This window comes from Mesocricetus auratus, unplaced genomic scaffold (genome assembly GCF_017639785.1).
Source record: "Mesocricetus auratus isolate SY011 unplaced genomic scaffold, BCM_Maur_2.0 Super-Scaffold_100013, whole genome shotgun sequence".
In the NCBI taxonomy this organism is placed as follows: Eukaryota; Metazoa; Chordata; class Mammalia; order Rodentia; family Cricetidae; genus Mesocricetus; species Mesocricetus auratus.
In genome coordinates, this window is record NW_024429196.1 from 55,293,015 (window position 1) to 55,318,424 (window position 25,410).

Below are 25,410 nucleotides of genomic sequence, written 5' to 3' on the forward strand. Positions count from 1 at the left end.
CACACATCTGGAGGAGGCCCGAGGGCTGCAACCTTCCCACTATATCTGGGAGCCTGTCACACAGCCCCCCAGAACCTTCCTGCCACACACAGACCCTTTCGCCACCAGGCCTGTTTCAACAGAACTCTGAGCTGATGAATAGGGTGAAAGGTCTTAAAGACTAGAGTGGGAAGTAAATACGATTACTGTGCAAATATTGATGAATACCACAACCCACGAGATCTAAGACTCGCTGGTGCTCCACTTAATCTAAAATACACATGAAATCGACTACCTCACTGCTTGAAAAAGAATCCTTCATTTGTGGAGATTTTGAAGAGCAGTCAGCAAAGGATTGCAAAAGACAGGGCTGGGTCTTTACCTACTGCCCAAGCCCAAACGTGGTTTTTCTTTTCTTTTCTCTCTTCTTTTCTTTTCCTTTCCTTTCCTTCTAGTATTTGAATAAAAAAGAGAAACTATTCTGTCTTCTAGGCCCCAGACAGAATCTGTGTTAGGAGGTCCCCCATGTTTCCAGTTGCCAACTACAGCCTGCTTGATGGCACTTGATTTTAAATGACTTCCTGTGTCCCCTCAATATCTTCTCAGATCACCAGACCTAACCCACCAGAAAATCTGATGCACTCATACTCCTGCTAGGCTTTGCAGGCAAGCTGCTCTGATTCCAGGACTTATCAGAGTTTCCTAAATCACACCTGTGTGAGGAAAACAACGGAGAATGAAAAGGCAGGCACTCTGGAATGTTCGCTCCCAAATCAACAAGCCTATCAAGTGCTGCTTTCCTGGGCTGGGGTCTGTGACCTCCTTTTCCTCTTCTCAAAGTTATTCCTCTGTTCCTTGCCTTGCCACTCAAAGCCCAGGAGGCACTGCGATCAAACGCATTTAGCTCTTTCTTACTAGAAGCAGATGCTCCCTTCTACAGGCTTCTCAGGACCCCAGATCTGGCCCTGGCTAAGATGGTGTTGTTAAAATGTCTAGGTTCCTGGTCAGGGAACCAATGTTGTTAAAATGTCTAGGTTTACCCAGTAGAGAGACACAAACCGTGACTCAACGATCCCATGTGGAGTTTTATTGGTAGACAGGGAGGGAAAGGGGGGTGAAAGGTAATCATGCAGAGCTGAGAGAGAGATAAGATATGAGAGAGAGAGAGAGAGAGAGAGAGAGAGAGAGAGACGAGAGACGAGAGACGAGAGAAAGAGAGGAGAGATGAGATGGAGAGGAAGATGAGAGTGAAAGAGTGTAAGCAGGCAGGGGTCAGTCCTTTAAAGAGGTCCTTTGCCCCTGGGTGGTTCTCACAGAACCCTGGGCTGGCCAGAGTGCTGCCTGAGTGCATCCTGCCAGGTAACAGGGCGGGCCAGGGTAATGCCTGAACCTTTCAGATGGCACTGATGAAGCCACATGCAAAGATATCTTCTGATTCTTCTCTTGCAAGCATGTGCCTTTGCTTTTTCTCTACAAGAGACACTGGGGAAAGGCCTTTCTGTGGTCAGGTGACTGAAATCCCTGCCATGAGCCTGAGGTGAGAGGTGCTAAGTCACCATACTCTGCAGGTAAACCTCCTTGGTAGACTTGTGAGAACTTTGGTGACAACCACAGATGGTCTTCTTAAACTCAATGTGGCTAAGATCAGAAGCCACAGGAGGGGCTCGGAGGAAGTTCAAGGTCACAGGCACATGTGGGCTCCCACGCAAACCACATAATATAATCTATTTACTGTAGAGCAGTTACGGCACCAGACAGGCAAAGGCTCTTTCCCAAATCTCAGTGACAAACTAACAGGAGACTGAGGGTTCCTGGGGCTTTCCTCTCTTCTGCTGCATGTGATTTTATATGACGTAGGTTGTAGTGTTAAAGAAAATTTTAGATCCAGATTCTCCACCCATCTTCATTGCATTTAGTGTTTGCCTCCACAGCAGTAACCCCTGAATCATGGTCAGATCCTCAGGCACATTATGGTTGTTACATGTTTTTATAACAGGACAGTGTTTGTGCTTTAACAAATAAAGTTTGCCCGGTGATCTGAGAAACAGAGCTGCCAGCCGCTATTCTTACCTCTACTGAATCCTCAGACCAAAGGGAATGATCCTGCCCCCACATATTCTCAGGCTGAATGCAATGAGCTCCTGTCTCCTCCTGCCTTATATTCCTCTCTCTGCCCAGCCATATCAATCCTGTCTCTACCTGGGATTAAAGGTTTGTGACTCCCAAGTACTGGGACTAAATGTGTGAGCCACCACTGCCTGGCTCTGTTTCTCTTTTAGACTGGATCAATTCTCCTGTAGCCCAGGGTGGCCTTGAATTCACAGAGATCCACCTGCCTCTGCCTCCTGAGTGCTGGGACTATAGGCGTGTGCCAGCACTGTCTGGACCCTATGGCTAACTAGTGGCCAGCTCTACACTCTGATCTTCAGGCAAGCTTTATTTGTTAAAGCACAAGCAGCGTATCACCACACGTGTCTTTCCATACTCAGAGCCTGGCATGTGACAGATGATGGGTGAACCAATTGTTAAGGGGTGAACAATACGAAGGATTGGAAGCAGGGTCTCTGGGGAGGACAACAAAGTGTCAGAGATGCCAGTGACTCACATCATCTGATGTCACCTGTGTTAGGTAGCTTGCGGTCACTGCAACAGGCCAACTTACAGAGAAGAAGTGGTCCTTTAGGCTCCAGTTTCAGCAACTCCAGCCCATGACTGGGGGTCCTGCTGCTATCAGGCACATGGTGGCACATCATGGAGGGAACATGTGGTGGAGAACACACCGCTCTTCTCATATCCGGTCCCACAGGCCCCTTTGAGGGCAGCCCCTCTCCCCCACCATTATGCTCCACCTCTTAGTTTTCACTGTCCTCCAGTAATGCCATCCTGGCAGTCAATCCTGGAATGTATGGGTTGTTGGCAAACATTTAAGGATGTAACTCTAACTTCTTAACTAATAAATTCGTGATCTTTACCATGGAGAGGGAATTATGCTAGGCCAAGTAGGCCATGCATTGGGTTGCCAAATCTCATGATTCAGTGTCACCTTCAATCAATCTTTGCTTTTTCCTGTTAGTTAAGAAGATGACTTCATAAACCCACAAGCAGGCAGCATACAGTTGACAACACATAAGCACAAAGCCCTGCTTGGAGGGCCAAATGTTGCTGTGTGGACTCTGTCTTTGAAGGAGTCAGGTGGGTACCTTTGTGCTGTTTCTTCCTTTAAGTAAGCAACAGGAAAAACACAGCAGGCCCCCGTTACCCAGTTTACAAAACACTAGTGCCCCTCTGGTATTAAAAGGCATGTTCCAGTCCATCCATATCCCTGGGTTATATGGTAGCCATCCTCTCTGGTTAAAGCTTTCCCCTAAATGCCGACTATTAGCACCTTAAATAAAATAAGATGGACAGAGGAGGTGTAGGGGTCAACTACTATAATCACAGCACTCAGGAGGCTGAGGCAAGAGAACCGCAACGTTTCTGAAGTTAATCTGGCCACAGGAGGCTGAGCTCACCTACTATCAGTTTCTCATCTTCACCGCAGCAAGAGTCTTAGTGAAAAGAGGAAGAAGAAAACAAATGCTCTGTTCATCATTTCCTATGTTCCATTCCTGGCAAGGAAGGAATTCTTCCTTGCTCAACAACAAAAAACCAAACACAAAAGATACAAAGCAAAGCAAAAAGCTTACAAAAACTCTGTATGTGTGTGCAGGCCTGTGTATTATTTCTTGTCATTGACATATGAAAAAGAACATGAGCAGGGTGCAGGGTAGTGGGAAGTCCCTGCGGGGAAAGGCCAGGGCGTGGTCATTACAAGTTTGGTCTCCTTTCCTCCCAACAGTCCTCCACAGGCTCCAGAACTCATCATTTTCTGCATCGTTTACTAATTTCCTTTGTATTTCTAAAGTCATGAGCCAGTGGTCCTAAGCCTAGCTTAATCCCCAGGCAGCACCCCCATTATCAGTGGAGACATGGCTCCTGTTTCCCTCTCCATCTGTACCAACACAGGAAAGTCTCTGAGACAGGACACCGAGGCGTTTTCTTTTCGTGTTTTTTTTCTTTTTCTTTTGTAATGGCTGGCAAGATGGCTCAGTGGGTAAGCATGTCTGCTGCCAAGCCTGACAACCTGAGTTCAATCCCCAGGACCCACATGGTAGAAGGAGACAACTGACTCACTGACTCACACAATTGTCCTCTGACCCCCATCAGACGTGTGCTGTAGCATACATATGAGTGTTTATGCATGCATTTGTGCGTGCATGCATGTAAACACACATACACAATTTTTTAAAAGTAATAAAAAATGAAAATAAAAACATTTTTAAAAGGACAAATACTGTGGGCACCATTTGTGTATAGTTTTTTTTAAAAGGCAGCATATTAGAATTCAGAGTTCTAGACACTATGTGGGGCCATCACAGATATGGAAAAACTATAAGCAAATCATGGGACTGGGACAGGGTAATGGAGAAGTGGTGGCTTCTGGAGAGGAGAAGGATTGGAAGACAGGGCAGAGGGCTGGACTGTATTAATAAGCCTGTTTCCCAGGGTAAGACATGGATACATGCAATGCCCAAAATACACCATAGTCAACAATGAAGGAAATCAGAACAGAGGCTTTCTTGGGAGAGCCTTCCTGAAACACAGCAGCCTTCAGGTCCTTCTCCTCCTGCTTCCCCCACTCCCCCTTCCTGCCCCCTATTTGCTCCTGGGAAAGGCTAAGGCCTCCCCCTAGGAGGTCTACTAAGTCTGTTCCATCATCTCATTGAGGCAGGACCAAGGTACCTCTCCACCCACTACATCCTTGTGTCTAACCTGGGCTAGGTATCTCTCCTTATAGAATGGGCTCCACTAGTTCAGTTTGTGCATTAGTGTTAGATCTTAGACCCACTGCCAGTGGCCTCATATATTGTCACAGCATTGTCACCTATATTAAGAGAGTCTAGTTTGGTCTTACTCAGGTTCCCCATTTGTGAGACCTGAGTCAGTGATCTCTAGCTTGGGTCAGTTGATTCTGTGGGCTTTCCCATCTTGGTCTTGACTCCTTTGTTCATATTATTGCTCCCCCCCTCACTTCAATTGTACTCCAGGAACTTGGCCCATTGGTTAGTTGTGATTTCTGCATCTGCTTCCATCTGTTTCTGGAAGAGGGTTCTAGCTTCTCTGGATTGTGGATTGTAGCCTGGGTATCTTTTGCTTTATGTCTGGTATCCACTTATGAGTGAGTACATACTATATTCATCATTCCGGGTCTGGGTTCCCTCACTCAGGATGGATTGTTTTTTTTAGTTCTGTCCTTTTGTCTGAGAATTTTAGGATGTCATTTTTTTCTTACTGCTGAGTAGTACTCCATTGTGTAAATGTACCACATTTTCTTTATCCATTCTTCAGTTGAGGGGCATCTAGGTTGCTTCCAAGATCTGGATATTACGAATAATGTTGCTATAAACATAGTTGAGCAAATGTCCTTGTGGTGTGAATGTGCCTCCTTTGGGTATATGCCCAATAGTGGTATTGCAGGGTCTTGAGGTAGGTTGACCCCTAATTTTCTGAGAAATCGCCATACTGATTTCTACAGTGGCTGTACAAGTTTGTACTCCCCCCAGTAATGGAGGAGTGTTTCCATTTCTCCACATCCTCTCCAGCATAAGCTGTCATTGGTGTTTTTGATATTATCCATTCTGATCAGTGTAAGATGGAATCTCAGAGTTGTTCTGATTTGAGCCTCCAGGTTCTTGACGACTGAGGCCACTCAAAAGGAAATGGCCATAGAGTGCACAGCTGTCAGAATAGGATCATATGACAATGTCCATGCCTATGTCTTCAAGACTAGTGAGGACGGCCCTGTCAGAGACGGCACTGACCTTTGCCCAGGGAAGGGGAAATCACACTGGGGTTTGGCAGCCTTGCACTTCCTCATTGACGGCTGTAAACTGAGTTGACCCTACACTTGGCCCGAGAGCCACTCTAACCAGCTTCTCTACCCTGGGCAGCCCTTCAGGGTGGGGCACAGAGGACTTTATCTTGGAACTGGACTTCCCATGCCTGAAGCCCTTTGTTGTGACTATTGTGTCCGCCTCCTCATGGGCTCACGAGTGAGGGTGGACTTGCTTGGCCCTCTGGTTTTGAAATCTGTCCAAAATGTCAAAAAAGCATCTCTCATCGGCACAAATCACACCCAGGACTTTCAAAGCATATGTAGATAGATGTCTCACTTCAGAAGCCCTCACAGAACCTATAAATAAAGATATCAGGTGCTATCTCCATTTCCAAGATGGGAAGTGGCACCTTCAAAGGGAAGTTCATGTCACCGTGATGTGCAGAGTACTTCTACCAGAGGTGCCAGTTCCTGGACCCAGACTGGGTCACACAGGCATCTGTAGTGTAAGCAAGTCTAGTGACCCACCTGAAAGGGGGAGTAGAGGAAAATGGGAAGCAAGACCCAAAGCAGGCACCGGTGAGAAAGTTCACAGGGCTTCAGTGCCTACATCACACTCCAGAGCCTCAAAACCCAGCGACACTTCAGTGTCATTATGGGAACTCCTACCATTGCTTTCACCAAACAAACATTCCTTTACCTTAAACAAGGTCAAGGGTACTATAAAGGCCCCAGAGCAAAGAGTCAGCTGGAGGACTCTTCACAGCCCTGGAAAATCTGCTAATAATTATCTGGACCCCTTTGTTCTCCTCCTCCTCCTTTTTGTAAAAGCTTGTGGCTTTTGCGACAGGAGAAAGGCTGTCACTTCAAACACAGGAGGTATTCTTCCCCTGACTTTTTACCTGATGAGTTAACACGTGGGCCTTAACTTCTGAATTCTCTGTACTTGGCTTATGTCTTTCTAAGTAGCAAAAAGACACTTAAGGCATGTCCGAACAAAAATTTTGGAAAGAACCCTCTCAGTTACCAACACGAATGTTCTTATTTCCATGCCGTCTTGTCCCTTGGCTAGCAGGACACAATGAATAGTGACTAATAACTACAAGCAGAAGGAAGCATATGACAAAGGCCTCCCATGCACTCATTCCAAGTAGAGTATGCATAGCCTTATGTTGTGGAGATGGCAAGCTGACCAATCCACTTTTCTGGCCTCAAGGGCAGCAATAAGAAAGGCTGGTGTGTGAGCTTTGTGTTCAGAAACACAAAGGAGGGACCAGACCCAGGGAAGGACATTACCAAGAAAATAACACTTGAACTTTAGCCCTAAGAGAAGGTCAGTACCACACAGTCTTTCCAGAGGGTGGTGTGGGCAGGAAAAGTGACATCTCAGCAGAAGCAAGGAAGGCCTATGCAGAGGCCAGAGACCAGCCAGAGTCGTGGAAGCAAACCTAACCAATGCTGGGCTACAAATGGAAACCATTATAGAAAGCAATGCAGTTGTTACTTGAAAATTAAAGATAAAAAGAGAATTGTTATAGGATTCAGAAATCCCATTTCTGAGTTTATATCCAGAAGATATGAAGTCAGGACCCTGAATGGAGTAGTCCCATGTTTACTATGCTGCTCACAATAGCTGGCATGGAAACTCTACCATCTTTACTGGATGAGAAGATAAGCCAAATTGTGCAAAACCACACAGTGAAGTAGCATTCAGCTTAACAGGGAAAGAGATTATGCCACATGGATGAACTGCTGGGACATTATACCTAGTGAGATACCACAGCCTAGAAGGCAAACACAGTATGACTTTACTTATGTAATTCCCCTGAAAATATGCAGAGTCATAGAACCAGAGTGCAATGGCAGCTGCAGGGGGTGGGGTCAGGGAAGGGGACCCACTGACCAGAGAGTACGAAATTTGGTCAGGTGGGATGAATGTGCCCCCCAGGTCAGCTGGGAATGCTCCATTAAAGGCAGTAATACCCTGCCAGTTATTTTACAAATTAGCCAACGGGTGGATAGCACATTAAATGTCCTACTAACCATTAGGAAAAGTCTCCAATACAGTTGACTTCACTTGTGAATGCAAACCCCAGAAGAAGAGGAAGAAGGAAGTGAGAAGAGCTAGAGACTGGCTCTCCCTAGGCAGGGAGTTTTGTAGTGTCCTTGCGGTGTGAGCGTTTGGTTGCATGGCACCACTGGAATCACCCTGCCTCGTGTTTCTACACTAGCTTCATGACAGGTCATTCCTCTAATGTCCACCAGGCCACAGTCCCTTAGGTCAGGGAGCCCCAGCTATCATATTGCACAAAGAAGAACTCCTTTAGGGTTTAGTGTCATATAGAAACAGAGGCCGCATGTAGACCATGAACCATTTCTACTGGGCAAAGGATGGGCACTGAAAAGGGAGTGTGGAACACAGAATCAGAAACTGCTCTAGACTGCTAGAATGAGTACTTTTCAAAAGCGCCTCTTGCCGGGTGGTCATGGCGCACTGGAAGGCAGAGGCAGGAGGATCTCTGTGAGTTCGAGACCAGCCTGGTCTACAAGAGCTAGTTCCAGGACAGCCTCCAAAGCCACAGAGAAACCCTGTCTCAAAAAACCATAAATAAATAAATAAATATAAAAAGAAAAAAAAGGGCATCTTAACCATTTCTGAGTATACAGTTCAGTGACTATTCAATACTTTTTCTTTTGTTACTGTGTACGGGTGTATAATGTATGTATATGAATATGTACACATGCATGTCACATGTGTGCACTTGTGAAGGTCAGAGGACAATTTCTAGGAGTCAGATCTCTCTTTATGTGGATTCTGGGGATTGAACTCAGATTGCCAGTGAGAGAGCTCAGCAGGTAAATTTCATGTTCTAATTCTTTTAGTAATAAAAATCATTATGCCCTTTCTACCCCTCTAAAAACATAAAATGAAAAATAAAAGTAGGTAGGATTTGCTCTTAGAAGCTCAGGCCCCACTTGTACTCCCAAAGGAGTCCCACACAAACACGAGGGTCAGGTGGGCTCCATCTCCAGGACACAGAGGTGGAGTTGGCTGTACTGCCATTCTCAAGGGTCATGTCTCTTTGTGGCTTAAAATAGGGGCCCATGTCTTCCTGGTTGGATTTCAGGCTCTGGCTCATAGAAGAGGGAGGTCACTTCAGGGACTTGACATATCTACAGTTAACCCTCACAGCCCTGCCCTGCACATCTCTGTCCTGCGTTCATTGAGAACCTATGTATTGCCCTGGCTACTTAGGAGACAAAAGGTCATGAGACAGCCTAGCACAGCAGAGGTGCTGGCAGGCCCCTCCTCCAGGCAAGTGCATCCACTGAAACCTGTGCAGACAGGTGACATGATCCCAGGAGCAGTGAAGCAGAGGAAGGATTTCCTGAGGTCAGGCTGTTGGTAAGGAGCCTGGTAGGTGGGACCAGAGCTCTGAGATCATTGAGACCAGACATGCCTCAAGTCAGTGTTTTTCAACTAAAGAAGTCACATGGCACAGGTCACAAGAAACATGCTCTGTACTGCCCTTCTTGAAAACAGGGAAAACACAGTTGAGGAGGAAGCCATAGAGACCCAAAACCTGGTCTTTTTTGAAGTCTGTGAATTTCTACATCCCTTCTGTACTTTTTAAAAGGCTGGATGAATTCCCTCTGCGTTGATGATTATTCACACACAGTCTGTCCTCTCAAGATCTTTCTTCACCCAGGACTTGGCTGACTCAAACAGCATCGCCGAGCCAGGTAAGAACCAGCGGAAGGAAGTTAAAAGCTGGGAGAGGTCACACAGACAGGAGGCTGGGGAAGGTGGTGGCCCTGTCTGCTACCAAGTCCATCTCCAAAACCATGAGCCTTGGAGCTGTGTGCTAACATTAATATTTCCTTTCTCACTTCCACAGGCTGGGTCAATGCCCAGAGAGCATGCCCTTATATCAATATCACCTTTTTCTCTGTTGAAAATAGACTCCAAAGCACAGGCTGCCAACAGCACACCCTGCATGATCCAAGAAGATACTCAATAGTTTAGTTTCTCCGTATTCTCTGTTGAATCACACCACTGGGGCCAGGAGAAACACAACCATCTCAATAAGTCACAAAGGTGTCTGTACAATGAATATGGGAATATGCTGGTCCAGGAGTTACAGACACAGAAAACCCACAGTCTGCAATGTCCTGTTTGCTAAGCATGTGCTGTACCCAAAGACCACAGAACCCTGGGGCAAACATGGGAGCCATCCCATGCATCTTCCTTGAAACAAGTGGGCTTGTTAGTAAATTAAAGACTCTGTGAGGTCTTCTGATAAAAAAAAATAACCTGGGTTGGTTACCTTGCCTTGTATTTACAAGTTAAACATTTTCATCTTTATACTTTTAAAAAAACTTAACAAATTAATATATATTTTAATCAGGAACCGAAACACCTCTGAGGAAACTTTTGGAGATCCAAAGTGTTGTTAAGCAGGCAAGGGCTAGGATCTTTCTGGGCTCTATGGTGGACGTAGGCTTCATGGCATCAGGATAAATAAGTGGGGTAGAATCCCATGCTACTTTTTATAAAAAGACTATACAAAAGTGGAACTTGGCCAGGCTGAGCCCCCCAACTATTTGCCATCTTTTCACTACCTAGAGCAGAGAGGAAACAGGAGCTGGGTTCTTCTCCCAGGGAGAGGATGCAGAGCACACAGTGAGCACAGCAGACCCCCAGACTCAGGGGAGGAAGCAAGTGCAGGCTGTAGGGGTTAGCAGATAGTAACTGGGCCAGCTTTTGCCATGGGCTTACCTCTGTGTGTGTGTGTGTGTGTGTGTGTGTGTGTGTGTGTATGTGTGTGCAGCCAACTAAAAGCCTTTCATCTTCAGATGCTCAAAGGCCAAGGAAATGAGTTCAGATCCGCATGTAGTCCTACTTTGTTCTCTGAGCACAGCACAGGGAATACAATCCTACCCACCTATGAAACTGGCAATCCCACTTGATCAGTGCCTATTGCAGGCAGCACTGGTAGCACAGTGCTTGAGGCTACAGCAGGTGGCATTCCTCATCCTGAGGATGTCTACCCAGGACTGTCCTCTATACCCCTGGAGCCTTCCTGTAGTCACTGACTGTAACTTCCAAAGAACATTAGGAACACTCTGCACTTGGCTGATATGAGGTGTGGCATGTATATTTATATCACTGATTATATTTCCCTTCCTTCCTGCAGCCCTGGCGTATTCATCCTTACCTGGATATCCCATTAAGATTGGGATATCTTTAAGAACAGGGTCTTGAAGATAAGAGAGGATCAGACATCTTCCACATGGTTTTATAGGATAGACTTGTAACAGTCCTTGCAGGGATGCACTTGTGTTCCCATGATGAAACTGAACTCCAGGGAGGCAAGTCAGGTTGCCCATGTCATAGTGGTGACTGAAGAAGGACTTAAAATTTAATGCCTAGATGTAAATGCTAATGTCTGCTGTGTTGAAGGGCTCCTGACTATGCATTGGCACTTGAGATCAGTCACATAAAATGAAAAGGAATTTACTCCCTTCCATTTCCAAAGCTGTGCTGACAGGGACTCAAATCTACATGATACCCACTTTTGTTTTTTATATATCATGAAATAAAAAACAACCCAAAAAACAGGCACCAAGTTCTATGAGGCTCTGACTAGGTGTTACACTAGGTCAAGACACATCTTTCTCAGTCTCCATAGGAAATTTACAGCTCACTGAATTGTTGCTAGCAAACCAAGAAGAACCTGTGTTTGAGTGAGGTCAAGCTGAAGGGTGGAGAGCCTTCTAGGTTGGGAAAATCACAAATGTGAACCTATTTCCCGTTCTATTGAACAACAGAGTTTTCTGAATTTCCGAATCCTTGTTTCTAATGACAAAGGACTCAATGACATTCACATTCTGGCAGAGTCCTCCTGTCTTGGGCCCTTCATGCTGTATCTTCCATGTGATCCCAGCATTGGTGACACTGTAAGTCAGGCTCCCGTAAGGTCTTTGTTCCTCATACTCAATCACAGTTGCTTTTCAGCCACTCTTGGTACTTAACTTATTTTGCTGTTATCTGCAACTGGGTAATTTATAAGGAAGAGAAGTTTATGTGGCTCGTGATTCTGAAGTCTGGAAACCAAAACAGCACTGCCCAGAGGCATCTGCTCAATACCAGGCAAAGCCCTTGGGCTCTTGGAAGTAGTGGAGGGCATCACATGGAGATGCAAAGCAAGGATACCACTATGATTCTCTTCTTTATTTTTTTTAAAAAGATTTATTTATTTATTGTGCATACAGTGTCCTGGCATGCATGCCAGAAGCGGGTATGGGATCTTATTATAGATGGTTTTGAGCCACTATATGGTTGCTGGGAATTGGACTCAGGACCTCTGGATGACCAGCCAGTGCTCTTAACCTCTGAGCCATCTCTCCAGCCCCCAAGATTCTCTTCTTATAAAGCCACTATTGTCATCATGGGGACCCATTCTCATGACCTCATCTAACCCTACCACTTCCCAAAGCCCCCATCTACCAAACACTACTAATATATGAATTTGGAGATTAGCTTTCTAACTGGAAGATAAATTTCTGGGAGATACATTCAAACCATAGCCACCACATAACTTCAAAGTGGGGGGGCTACAGGTGTAATTCTATAATGCTATATGCGTGGGTACATAGGATGGCCCTTTTTTTCTCCCTGGGGAAGGACTCATGGTTTTTGTCAAATTCTAGAAGAGGTCTGTAACCCAGAAATACTCTTGCATAAAGGCCCTTTAATTTCTGTCAAAGTAGTTAAATTTCAAAATAAAGTGGGTCAGATTAGAAGCTGAAAAAAAGTCAAGGATAGACGATTTAACTGTAATTTTCGGAGAAATGAAACCAAAAGTTTCAATGCAGTAAGTTATACAAAAGGATTACAATAGATGGAGAGACCCGTTTCCCTTTCTGTGGGAGGGACTGAGGGACAAGAAGGGTGGGGGTGGGGCTGAGAGGGGGGGGGGGGAGGGAAATGCAGGCAAAAGTGGAAGGCCAGCAAGGCCCAGAAGCAACCGTTTGTTTCCTAGATGAATGCTGCTGGGACCGAAGAAGCTCATGGAAAAGCAGCACTGTCCTCCCACTGAGCCAGACCTGCAGATACACCTGACCCACTCACAGCTGAGCTAATTAAAAGTCTATGGTCTTTCCCAGTACTGACTCTATTTTTAACTTAATTCTGTCACTATAGTAGGAGGCTTATATCTTTTTTTAAGAAAATATTTTTTCCTTCTTAATAGTGCATGAATAATTCAGCTTAGGAGATAATCCTCCAGCTTCCTTCAAGCATGTCGTCTAAAGATACATGGGGACATTCCCAGGCAGAGGCACTGGGTGGAAACCATGTGAATTCTTTTGGGCCACTCTGCTGAGTCTCTAATTACACCGAGAGGGTCAAAACAGATGGCTACACAGAACTGTGGCTTTAGTATTTAATCACTAGCACCTCCTGGAACTTCTCTCCTCTTCTCTCCTACGCTGTGCTCAAGGCAAGTATTTTTCTGAAGTCCATGTATAACATGCTTACTAGTAATAATGGTATAAACATACACTTAGACTCTCACTAAGAAGTCACATTTTGCCAGTGGTGGTGGAGCACACCTTTAATCCCAGCACTCGGGAGGCAGAGGCAGGCGGATCTCTGTGATTTCGAAGCCAGCCTGGTCTACAAAAGCTAGTTCCAGGACAGTCTCCAAAGCCACAGAGAAACCCTGTCTCAAAAATCCTCCCCCCCAAAAAAGAAGTCACTTTCTTTTTTCAAGGGATCTGGTGTAGTCCAAAACACATTTTAACCCAAAGAGGTTTGAAATGCTTCATGGGGGTGGTAGAAATCCTACTTCTATTTTCATATTAAAGAATTAATGAGATTATTACATTTTATTTAGAGAGAGTTTGTATGTGGAGGTCAAAGGATAAAATAAAGGGTCTCTTCTATAATGCAGGTCCCAGGGATTGAACTCAGTTTGTCAAGCAAGTACCTTTACTGGCTGAGCCATCTTGCTGGTGCTAGAGATGGTTTTAGACAAATCTTGAGAATGATTTTTCTTGTGAAAAATTCCTTTGGGATTGGAGAGATGCTTAGTGGTTAAGAGTACTGGATGCTCTTCCAGAGCTCCTGAGTTCTATTCCCAGCACCCAATGACAGCTCACAGCTGTCTGGATTCCGTCTGGGCCTGGAGAGATGGCGCAGCAGTTAAATGCTGCTGCTCTTCCAGAGCTCCTGAGTTCAATTCCCAGCACCCACAGGCACTCTGTAAATGAGCCCAACCTGTCCCTGTTTTACTTTTTACTTTGAGTCTTGCCAAGTTGTCCAGGTTTGTCTTGAACTTGTGACCCTCCTTGTTTCAGTCTCTCCAAGTGGGGAATCACAGGGCAACACTTCTTATTCTTTAAAGGCTTCAGTTGGAAATACTGTTTTCTATTACACTTATTTTTCCATTGATTTTTATGAAATTAAAGGTGGCCAGCCACATCTAAGAAGGCAAAACCAAAAACTTTTAAAAATTATGCTTTTTTTGGGACTTAAAAGAGAAATCATTTGGTGATATAATGAAAATGTTCTAAATAAATTTTGGAGATCTTTGATCCTGGACTTGGAGGAAATGTGAGTCTCACTTCAACTTGGTATGCAGTTTCTTCCCTATGGGCATCCTGAAGCTCCAGGTAGACACTCCAGACACTGAGGAAGAGCAGGCCCGTAGCCATGGCTGGCAGTGTTCATCCACGGCTGCCCAGCTACACATGCACAAGGCACCCACCGGAGCCTGAAGGGCTGCTCCTTCCCGCCCAAAGTCCCCCGACTCATGCTCACCTCAACAACTCTCACTTAACCGTGGCTGCCTTTACCCAAGGCTGACTCCACCTCCAGGCTGAGTAAGCCTTCACCATGACCTTGAACACACCTATGCTTATCTGCCTTGAAAACATTTAAGGTAGAGAAAATGTCAGCTGTAGTTTAATTTCAATAGCCTGATGGGTCTCTGGAAACCAGCAAGGCTTTCAAAGCAATCACAGGCTCTCTTCTCCACATATATGCTGGGCCCCTGCTGTCTGTGTGTGGTCCTGTGTGCTCATCAGTCCTTCCAAGATAAGCAGGAACTATTGTTCAGTTTCTGGAAAATATCTCCCACCGGAGAAGCTTTTGCCCACTCAGCCATTCCAGGGGATGTGACCTTACTCTTTACAGTGACTTATTTTATTTGCTCCTTGACAGATACTGCAATCCAAATATGAACTTGTTTGGAAGAGTGTCTTGGAGAGTCAGTTTCTTCTCCTTTTGCCGATGAGCATTTCATTTTGATGTTTATCTGGTGCCATGGTAACCATCATGAGTTGAGATTTACTTTTTGGACTTAGAAACGACGGCAGAAATTAATTTAGCAATCACTCACTTGAGTACCCATAAAGTGTGGAAGGGAAAAAGACAAACGGGAAGGCCTCTTGCCTCAGAAGGACACAAGTCACAGTGCTGAGCACTAAGTGGGGAGTTGGCAAGCTTTTCCTGAAATAGCCAAACAGCAAATATTTTAAGTGTGCTGGGCCACATGGTTTCTTAGTGGCCACTCAGCTCTACTGCTGCAGAGTTAAAGACACCACTGGCTACCGGTAAGCAAATGGGCAAAGCTGGGTTCAACTTTATTGTGGCACATGTATTTAAACTTAATTTGTTTTTATGGGTCGCAAAACAATAATTTCTCACGTTGTCTCAACTATTTAAAAGTGTAAAGACCATTTATATGTTGTACATCTTATGGCATTCTTGGCTAGCCTCTCACATCTTCCTGAAAACAACACAGACAATGGCAAGAACCAAACTTGCTGCCAGGCACTGGTACAAAGTGATTTGTACTTTGTATTTTACCTAGGAAATCACTGATTTTTGAGGTGCCCACTATTAAATGGATCACCAAGAAAGGCAAGGCTGCATGCAGTTCATTTTTAGTACAGGATCAGTCATAAGACAGGACTTTCATTGACAAGCACTAACAGGAGACAAGGGTGAGCAGGTGCATCTTTGAGTCCATATTATATGGCATCCTCTTTCATCCCACAACCATCCCAGAAGAGAGACAAGACCATCCTTCCCTAGTCACATGAGCTTTCTCCTTAGTCAGTATGAACTTGTATCCTGTACCAGGATAGGCAGGCACAGCCTTCTGGGACATCCAGGTGGGAATGCACTTGCATTAGACTACAAATGCTAAGATAAGCTCAACGCCAAGCCTGCAGCTTCCTCTTGACAGCTGCCCCATAAGGGCAGGTGACTGGAGCTGTGGCTTGTACAGAGCAGAGGAGAGTGAGGCTAGATCTCTATCTCCTGAGCTTCAATTTCTGTAGAAAGGAACAACGTGAGCTGTGGAGTTCAAATACCTAAGACCACACAGGAGGTAGGGTATGGATGGGGTGGTCAGGGAGCCAAACTTCCCCTTGAATTTTCTACACTAGGGCCAGGTAGCTCAGGAAATCTCCCTGATCCTTGCTCTGCCAGAGCCTCAGTACTTGCCACAGGAGGCAAAAGCCCGGGCACAGAGTGCAGGGAGAAAGAGTGGAGGACACTCACATTCTGCCGTGGCTTGCTCTCACACAAATTTCTTTCAGACCTTTCTCTCCCCTCATTACTATTCCACCCCCAACTGATGAAGCACTTAAAGCATGTTAGGAGAGAGAAAGCATTTCTCCTCGTGTAAAACTCAGATTAACACTGGAGAATGACACTGGCCAAAGATGGTCTCCCTAAGAAGGCCTGTGCGCAGGATCAGACCTTGGAGTCTCAGGCAGGGTTCTTGACCCCTGGTTGACTAGGAGAGCTGGCTATATCCAAACTATCTGCATAAGCAAGGTGTGCAGTAATGAGTACCTGTGTTCCGTCTGGGTACATGTCAGGCAGAGGACACCCATGTGGCTAGTCTCCAGTGAGCTTCCTCACTCAACCCTTGCAGTCATAGGTCCATGCTGGAGCAATTTAAGGCAGCACATGACATGGGAAGAGAGCATTCTGCAAGTGTGCACCTGGTGTGCCTGCACTTTGCTCCATCAGCTGCTTTCCTCCTCCGCTGACTCTGCTCTGTATCCTTTCACTGAAATAAATCATCAGCAAGGGTGGTAAGGTCATCTGCTGACTTGTGAGGCCTCCTAGTGAGATACCTGACAGGAGGATGGTCTTACAGTCCCTTGACACGGCCATTCAGATCCAACTCATTTACAATACTGTCCTTCTAAAGTGTGCGTGATACAGGAAGGCCTGGGGGAGAAGAGCAGGCTATTTTCTATACTGCTGGCGTTTGGATGTTGAATGCCTCCCAAAGATGCATATGTTAAAGGTTTAGTCCCAGGGTGATCCTATTGGAAGTTTTCCATGGACATTTAGCATGTAGAGCTACATAGGTGGTCTTTAGGTTATTGTGGGCATAACTTTGAAGGGGTTTATGCGACTGCAGCTCCTTCCTCTTCCTGATTATTTCTCAGCAAAGCAGTTCTATTCTACCATGTGCTCCAACCATGATGTGCTGCCTTGCCACAGACCTACAGATGTGATATCACATGATAATGAACTGGAATCCTTAAAGCTTCAGGTCCAAAACCCTCTTCTCTCCATATAAGGTATTTATACCTATGGTTTTACTACAGTATCAGAAAGCTAACAAATACTGACCCTGAATGAAAAGGGAGCAGAAGCCAGGTACCAGGTTTTTAAAAATTCTTTTATTCAAATCTTGACTGACTATTCAGGGGAATAGTAACATCCTGATCTATTAAGGCAAGTTCTGAATATTCAGAAAGGCAAATAGGCACTTCACGTGGCAGGACCAACACAAACAAAGTGTTGAAGTAGACCTTATGAATGGTTTTCTTATTCATCCATCTGGCACCTGGCTTTTAGTAACTGTGCTAGACTCTAATTTGTGTGGTTAGGTGTAAGCCTGGTACATGTTTGGCTCTCCTCCATGGCACCGTTCTTTATAAGTAATAAGTGATCAGACGATGAATGGATAAGAAGCGTTCAAGACTGAAGTCAGAAAGATCTAGATGATGGCAGGCTCTAGGAAACAGGGACATTGAAGGGGACCTCAAAGGGAAATTCCAGATGGTCAGAAGGGAAACTGGCATTCCATGTGGCAGTGACAACATTGGAGCGTTGGAGTCAGTGATGAACATGAAGGGTTGAGGGATCAACAGTAGGTTGGGTGAAATAAAGAAGGTACTTTGGTGGCATCAAAAACAATGATCCTCAAAGGAAAGATAAAGCAATAAATGCAATGGAAAAGTAGTGAGGAAGGAGGCCATGATGAAAGTGATGGCAGAGGAGGCTTGTAATAGTCACTTATCTATTGCTGTGAAAAACATTATGACCAAGGCAACCTCCAATAGAAAGAGTTTATTTGGACTCATAGTTCTGGAGAGTGAGAGTCCATACCTCTTAAACATCTCTAAACAGTACCACCAACGGGGAAGCAAGTATTGAAGTATTTGAGCTTAAGGAAGATATTCTCGTTCAAACCAGCACAGGGAGAGATGAAAGGATTTGATGAGCTGAGGCACAGAAGTCAGAAGCAGAGGTCACTCAGCATGATCACACAGGTCAGTCAACAGCGGAGGTGATTCCAGTGCTAGATCTGAGGCTAAAACAAGACAGACCATAGACAAGGTCTGAGGCATTTTTCCCTGCTTTATCTTAATAGGAGTTGACTAGATTCAGGTTAGAGTTAAAGGTGGTAGCTGTGGCTTTTAAGAGCCATTTCTAAGTGGTAGGAGCTTTAAAGATGGTAAAAAAGAATACAAAAAATGTAACAAACAACAATCATGATGATGGGATAATGATATCTGAAAAAAATTAAACATACTGTATCATACAAAAAATATGCACAAGGGATACCAATCATCGTACAGCTACAAGAAGTGAGACTTTGAATGAAAATAAGAGGGTGCAGTAAAAGGATAGAAAAAAGAAAAGGAAATCACGAAGAAAAAAAAATTAAGCTCCAGAGAAAAACCAATGAGTTGATAGCTGGTTTATCCGCCTCTATTCATCATTTAACATTTTCAGTACTCCTAGCTTCAAAACAAACCACCTCCCCCTGTCAAAATATTGCTCATAAAACTGCTGTTGAGTGTGATGAAGCCTCATGATTATATCTGAGCTCATTCTGTGTTTTGAAATGGAATATCATCTACTGACCCTCAGGAAGCTAATTGCTTTTTAATATATTCAGCAGCACAGCTAGGCATCCAGCTAAGCCATTCACTTACTACACTGGCATTGTACTGTAGTGAACTTATGCCAGAATCAATATAGGCCAGTGGGCTAGTGCCCAGGCTATCACTGTGGGCAGAGATTTCAGTTCTGGGGAGAAATGGCACAATCTATTTTTAGCAGATATAATTTACTGCTTTGTGTACTGTCTTTCTCTCTATCTCTAGGGAGAGAATGTAAAACCTATAATGTGTATATCCATATTGAATATATGAGACTGGTACTAAATATGACTGGATAAGCAATTCTGCAATTGGCTTCTTTCCAGTTAATTATCTCGGTTTGGATACATATACTAGGTTTACTTTTGTCAAAGACCAATTTCTTGTTTAATGGGGTAGAGAGAAGGGATATAGATATAAACACCCATCAACTATCCCTGTTCTCATTAAAATACTCCCCATAGAGAAAATCACATGACTATTCTATTTACTTGAACTTGTCTTTTAAGTAGATGGCAAACCAGGAATTTTAATAGCAGAAATAAATTCATTTAGTGCTATGTGTACTTCAATTCCATTTGCAGCAGGCATTGGGAAGCTTCTTCCAAACTTCATCTTTGAATATGTTATCAGCATATACATGTCCTTGGGAATGCACATTGCTTTGGGCTAGTGAAGTTCCTACAGATTTTATTAAACAAGTGTGTCAGTAAGTGTATACCAGTAAATACTAATAGCTTCAGAATATATGTCTATCATGCTATCAGTTGAGAGGAGAGCTGTAAATAGGGAATCAGGACAAAGACTAGATACTTAGGCACCTCTTAACTGCACCAAGTGGAGCGATTCATCTGGCTACCCATGAAGCCTTGGTCTGTCAGGATCGGGGCTAAGCAAGAACTACGTGCTCATTCCAGGATGAACCTCTTTAGCCTCCATTTCCAAGTCTAACTACAGTTCTTCCCAGCATCTCATCTTACTTCCCTCACCCCTCTATCACACGTCTTACCTCCTGGCTCTTCTCCCTTCGCCACCGCCACTGTGAGCCCTCCAATGGGAAGGGTTTTCTCCCTCTCAAAGCTTGTACTTTCCCCCTTCTAGGTTTCCGAGGGCTCCCAGTCACCTTCTCCTAGCCTTAACTCATTCGCCTAGCTTACAAAGAAGCTGGGGCCTGCTAAATATTGTCAGAGACTTGAGGCTCAGTTCATTGCATTTGATCGTTGTGACAACAAAACAAAAACAAAAACCCCATAAACCACAGGACTCCATTTATTCTGTTGAATAGCTGTAAGAAGGTAAAAGTGAGACTGTCCTGGAGAGGGAGGCTGGGCCCTCACTTGAGGGAGGGATATGGGGGGGGGGAGATATGTTAAGAAGGCTGCCTGAGCTGACCCAAAGAGAGCTGGTAAAAGGTGGCCATGGACACTGCGGATGGAGGAAGAAAGACACTGTAGATGGAGGGAAGGTGAAGATGAAACCATGGGGGTTTATGAGTGAAAAATACAGAAATGGGGCAGATGGAGAGCCACCAAACTCAGCTTCCTCCCGGACTCTAACTACCTGCCTTGATGTTTCCCATGTGATGCCCGAGAAAGAGATGAGGTATCATGTCACTTTCTCTCTTCACATCTTACATCTTCCCGTCTCTGTTCCCATCAGCAACAGAAATGTGAACTCTCAGAGCATCTATCATGGCTTTCATATTGTCACCTTCAATGCATAGGACCCAGAGAGTAAAACTAGTTAAAGTCCTGTGCTGAGGGAAAGCTATAGAAAGACACACAATGAAAACCAGTGTTGGAAAAGGGGAGCCTGTTGAGAACTAAGTAAAATTCAGTGAGGCGAGCACATCAGCCCAGAGAAAGACATATCGACACTTCAGACACAGTCTGCCTCTTTCAGATAACTGGCGTCCCCGCCACCGCCTGTCAGCCACAGCAATACCACCAAGACATCGTGGCTGCTCCTGACAATGTCAATGTTACATGGTCTCTGTGAGTGGCGTCTCCATGGAACAGGCCCTGCACCAGGAGTCCCAGGTGCCTGACAGGCTGAGCAACATCATTATGGAGTCTGTTTCCCTGGAAACCAGCAGCAATAGCACATACCTAAGACACTTGTGACTAGTCCCTCTATGCCCTTGCCTCCTCCTCTAACATTTACTGTGGCTGACCAACAGTAACTTTGTGCTGATGCTCCACTGATCTCCAACCCTTTGTGCTGTTACTGAGTGGACAACTGTCAGGTGCCACTGAATTCTGAAGTAAACATGGCCAAAAGTCAATCAAACATGTTGGGGGACTTAAAGGTTCTCCTAGACATGAAAGGCTGAAAAGGACAGCCTGTTGTCAGCACCCATTCTTCCAAGACCTAAGCGGCATTTCAAAACCTTTTCTTCCGGGAGCAATCAGTTGCCGGTACCACTGTAATTTCCCAAACAATGGGGTCCCTTTCGTGATTTGCACCCTGGGTGCCACAGCTGCACCATCCTCCCCCACTATCTGCAGGCCCCATTACACTGCTACTCAGAAGGCCTGCACCCTGACCCCCGTTCAGATAACATCTGTCCAGCCACAGGGACATCTCTACCTCTTCACATGAAAGAGGTGAGCAGCAGCAGGAAATAGACTGAGGTCTGGGCTCTCAGCCATAACTCAGGCAGAACCTGACTTACAGGACGGCTTGGCTTGGCTGGCCTCGCTGCCAGCCTGCCTGCCCACCCGCCTTGTTTTCAGCCCTGTGTAAACCCAACGCCCTTAATTAGCTCTCCAGGGACCCACTCCTATCCCTGGCTTGCCTCTGAGAGAAGTGCTATTCTCTGATGTTGAGTCTAGTCCAAAGCAGCAATTCTAAAACGTACTTCTTCTCCAATGAAGAGGTTAACCCTGTTCCCCCAAATGCTTTTTTGGTTTGGCAAAGCCTGTTAAAGTCCTTCTAGGTTGAGGAAAGGCACTACCTTTTTAATGGAAATCTATAAGCTGAAAGAGAACCAAATATTCCCCACAGAGCAAGTGTGTGTCTCCCTGTCAAGGATGAAGCTCCTAGCCTATGCTGTGGACCGTCACAGAACTAAAGACATCATTTATTATGTTCCAAGACTATGAAGGTAGAGGGCAGGGCACGTGTAGAGGGTGGGGATTGGACAGAAGAGATAGGTGAATATATACATGTGTGAGGATGGGAGTCCTGCCATCTTTCCATGCACACCCCCACACTGAAACTCTTCCACTAATTCTATCTTCCTTTAGATCAGTGTGAACACTTGCTGAAAGCCTAAACCTGTGCAGTATGTACTTAAGTGGAAACTTGTGCAATTCAAACTGGAGTCCTGAAGCTGGGGTGGCTCGGATTACTAATGAGGATGCTACTAGCCTCCCTGTCCACAGTGGATACTTCAAAAGTTCCTGCACCTCATTTATGAGATAATCAAAGATGTTCAGACACTTCCCTAGGATCTAAGACCTTATGACAGGGTGGATATAATTATCTAGAGACAGGGAGAAGGAGGGAGGGAGGGAGCGAAGAAGACAGATTAGAAGGAGAGCAGAGGGAGAGGGAATACTGAGTTTTAAGCCAACAAAGTGCTTGATGACAGGACAGTGACTATGACTCTAAAGAGGTGAGCAGTTCGCCAAACGCAAGTTCAGCACATTTTGGAAATGTATATATAGAAACTTAAAGGAATCTGTGTGGACAAATAGAAATGACATTCTCAAATACAGCATACCACAAGGCTATCCTGTCATAGCTGCCAGAGCTAAAAAGGTAACGCATAGACTTTTCTATACAGAGCTATTTCATACCGCAAGAGGAAAGAATTGCTCAGAGACAGGGAAGGACACATGAGACCCTGGGTTCAATCCCTAACACTAAATAAAGCAGTGGCAGCAACACGAGAATATTGCCAGGAATAGCTAATTTGCATATAGACATTAATTGCATTTACATTCATTTGAGTTCTCTAACAATGACATGACCAGTGAACCAAAGACATTTTTTGACCCTGTGAAGAAATCAGTCTTTTGACAGACTGATTTCATATAGTGATTTTTGATAGACTATTAATTCTATGTACAGAAGAATCAAAGAAACAAGACCCTGTTTTTGGAATTTATATACTTTCTACAATACATATATTTCTAAAATACACCCAAGCCAACACTAACATTCTTTCATGCTAATCCTTACTCATGTCAAGTCAAAAACAGAACTCTGAGGGCCTGTGTGTCAGTCAGGTTGTACCACATGGCAGTGACAAACAGCTCTTACAGACCTTGGGTTTGAAACAGCAAAAGTATGTTTAATGCTCCATGCCCACTGAAGACAGTGGGGGCTCTGTTCATCATTATCACTTGGGGATGGAGGCCACAGAGGAACCTTTATCGTGAGTGCTTTCTGGCTGGCGTGCAAGAGGCCCAGGGGTAATTAAATACCCCAGGACAGAATGGACAGATCACTTCCACTTCCAGCTATGCCTGTCACATGGGCCTGTCTAACCTTCAGGGAAATACTGGCAAGTGACACTATTAATTTTTATGCTTTGTCACCTAACATTTTAAAGTTGCTTTGAACAAGCACCACACATGATAGCATCGGTGCCCTTTCCGGCAAGCCTTATGTCCTTGAGGAAATAGCTGAGAACTTCAGAGAACTGTCTATGCCCTTTATCTGAACCCTATACCCAACACAGGGTCCAACTGAAGTTCTATGCCACAGCCATCTCTGCCAGGCACTGAGGCACAGCATCCACTCAGTCTACACAGATCACTGCAGGAGATGAGAGATGCTGCTTAGTGAGGGCTTTCTGTCCAACATCCACAGTGCTTGTATCACAGTAGCAGCCTGGTACTCTTCTATGTTATACTCCAATCTTTTCAAGACCTTTTACTAGAACAACTTATGTCCATATTTGACATAGGATAGACATGGCCATACAAAACAGTAGGACAGTAGCCTCAGTCGGGGTTTCTGAAGTATTCCTCAAGAAAATATAAAAATAACAATGTCCAGCTAACATGTCAGTACTAGCACCATGATAAACAGTATTGGAATGAAGGCAATGTATCAACTAGTCATTCACAATGTGTTCTAAAGTTGGTTCAGTCATCACATAGAGACCTGGTGAATGGTGCTGCCTCCTGTGGGGCACAGTCACTGTCTACGAGGAAAAGGAAATTGGGCAGCTTTCCTCATCAGGCTGCCCTGAGGACAGGAGGAAGAAGGCTCTAGAACAATGTATGCTGGTGTTTTGTAAGTGCTGGCATTTATGGTTCCTATTCTTTTCCTTATCTTCATTGCAAAGCCCCTGCACCCACACTTCTCTTACTTAACTGTATCCCAATGAGCAAGTCATGTCCCACACAATAACACTGTGAGACAGGTACCTATATCCGCATCTAAACTGGAACACCGTAACCGGCCCAGATTCCAATCTGTCCACCATCTGCCCAGGCTGGGCTTTTTTCCTGGTAATGTTCTCCTTTGTTTGCACCATGCTACAAACATAAGAAGGCAATTAGCACAAGGATTCGGAAAAGACTGTTCCTCGGCTTCTACCTGGAATTCTTCAAGGATGCCTCTCTGCTTCTTTCAGCTTGACAATCACTTTTTTTTTTCTTGATGGAATATGTCTGACAGAGGGACAAAGCGGAGCCACCAGCTCTCAAGTCTTGGGAACAACAGCCACCATGTGTTGGCGATGAAGCAGCAAAAGCAGGGTTAGGGTGAAAGAGAGAGAATGCAATGGTAGCATTTTTTTTATTTAAGGCTCAGAAATGTAGTCCATCTGTATAACATGTTGACCTTTAAGACGAACTTTGGCCCCAGCCTGAAATTTGCTTCCTACCTCATTTCCTGCCTTATGGCCTGGTGAGATATCACAAGACCAGCCCTGTCATGCTTCTGTATATGAGGCTAGGCCAGTCCTCTTAAACTCTGAACAAGGTTTCCTCTCTCTTAGTCAGCAGAACTGTCCCCTCTTCCAAGCATGTAAGCCATTTAGGGCACAGGTCTTAGAAAAACTATAGGGCGCAGCCAAATTTGACTCACTTCCTGGCTTTGTAAATAAAGTTTTATTGGAACAATCATGTTTTAACTCTGTCATCCATCATGACTTTCCTGCTACCTTGGCAGATTTCTGTAGTTTTGACACAAACATATGGCTCATGAGACCTAGAGAATTTGTCATCTGACCTCTTAATGGAATGTGTGTGCCGCCTGGGTCTAAGAGTGTTATAGTGATGAAAGTTATAGGAGGGAAAGAGCTTTGCCCGGGTAAGAATGGCATAGTTGCTACTTGTGATGGAATGTGGAATAGATCCCAGGAAGACCCTCAGCTCAGAGGGTAC

General features: G+C 44.9%; 1 protein-coding gene and 1 long non-coding RNA gene across 7 annotated transcripts in view; one reads left to right on the top strand and one right to left on the bottom strand.

The window, feature by feature from the left end:
* Window positions 1-25,410, bottom strand: part of Slc22a23 (solute carrier family 22 member 23) — a 155,465-nt gene that overhangs the window by 64,455 nt on the left and 65,600 nt on the right. The window lies entirely within an intron of this gene.
* Window positions 9,094-13,023, top strand: LOC121143596. Its single transcript, XR_005880847.1, has 2 exons — window positions 9,094-9,598; window positions 12,901-13,023. It is a non-coding gene; the product is annotated as an uncharacterized LOC121143596 (long non-coding RNA).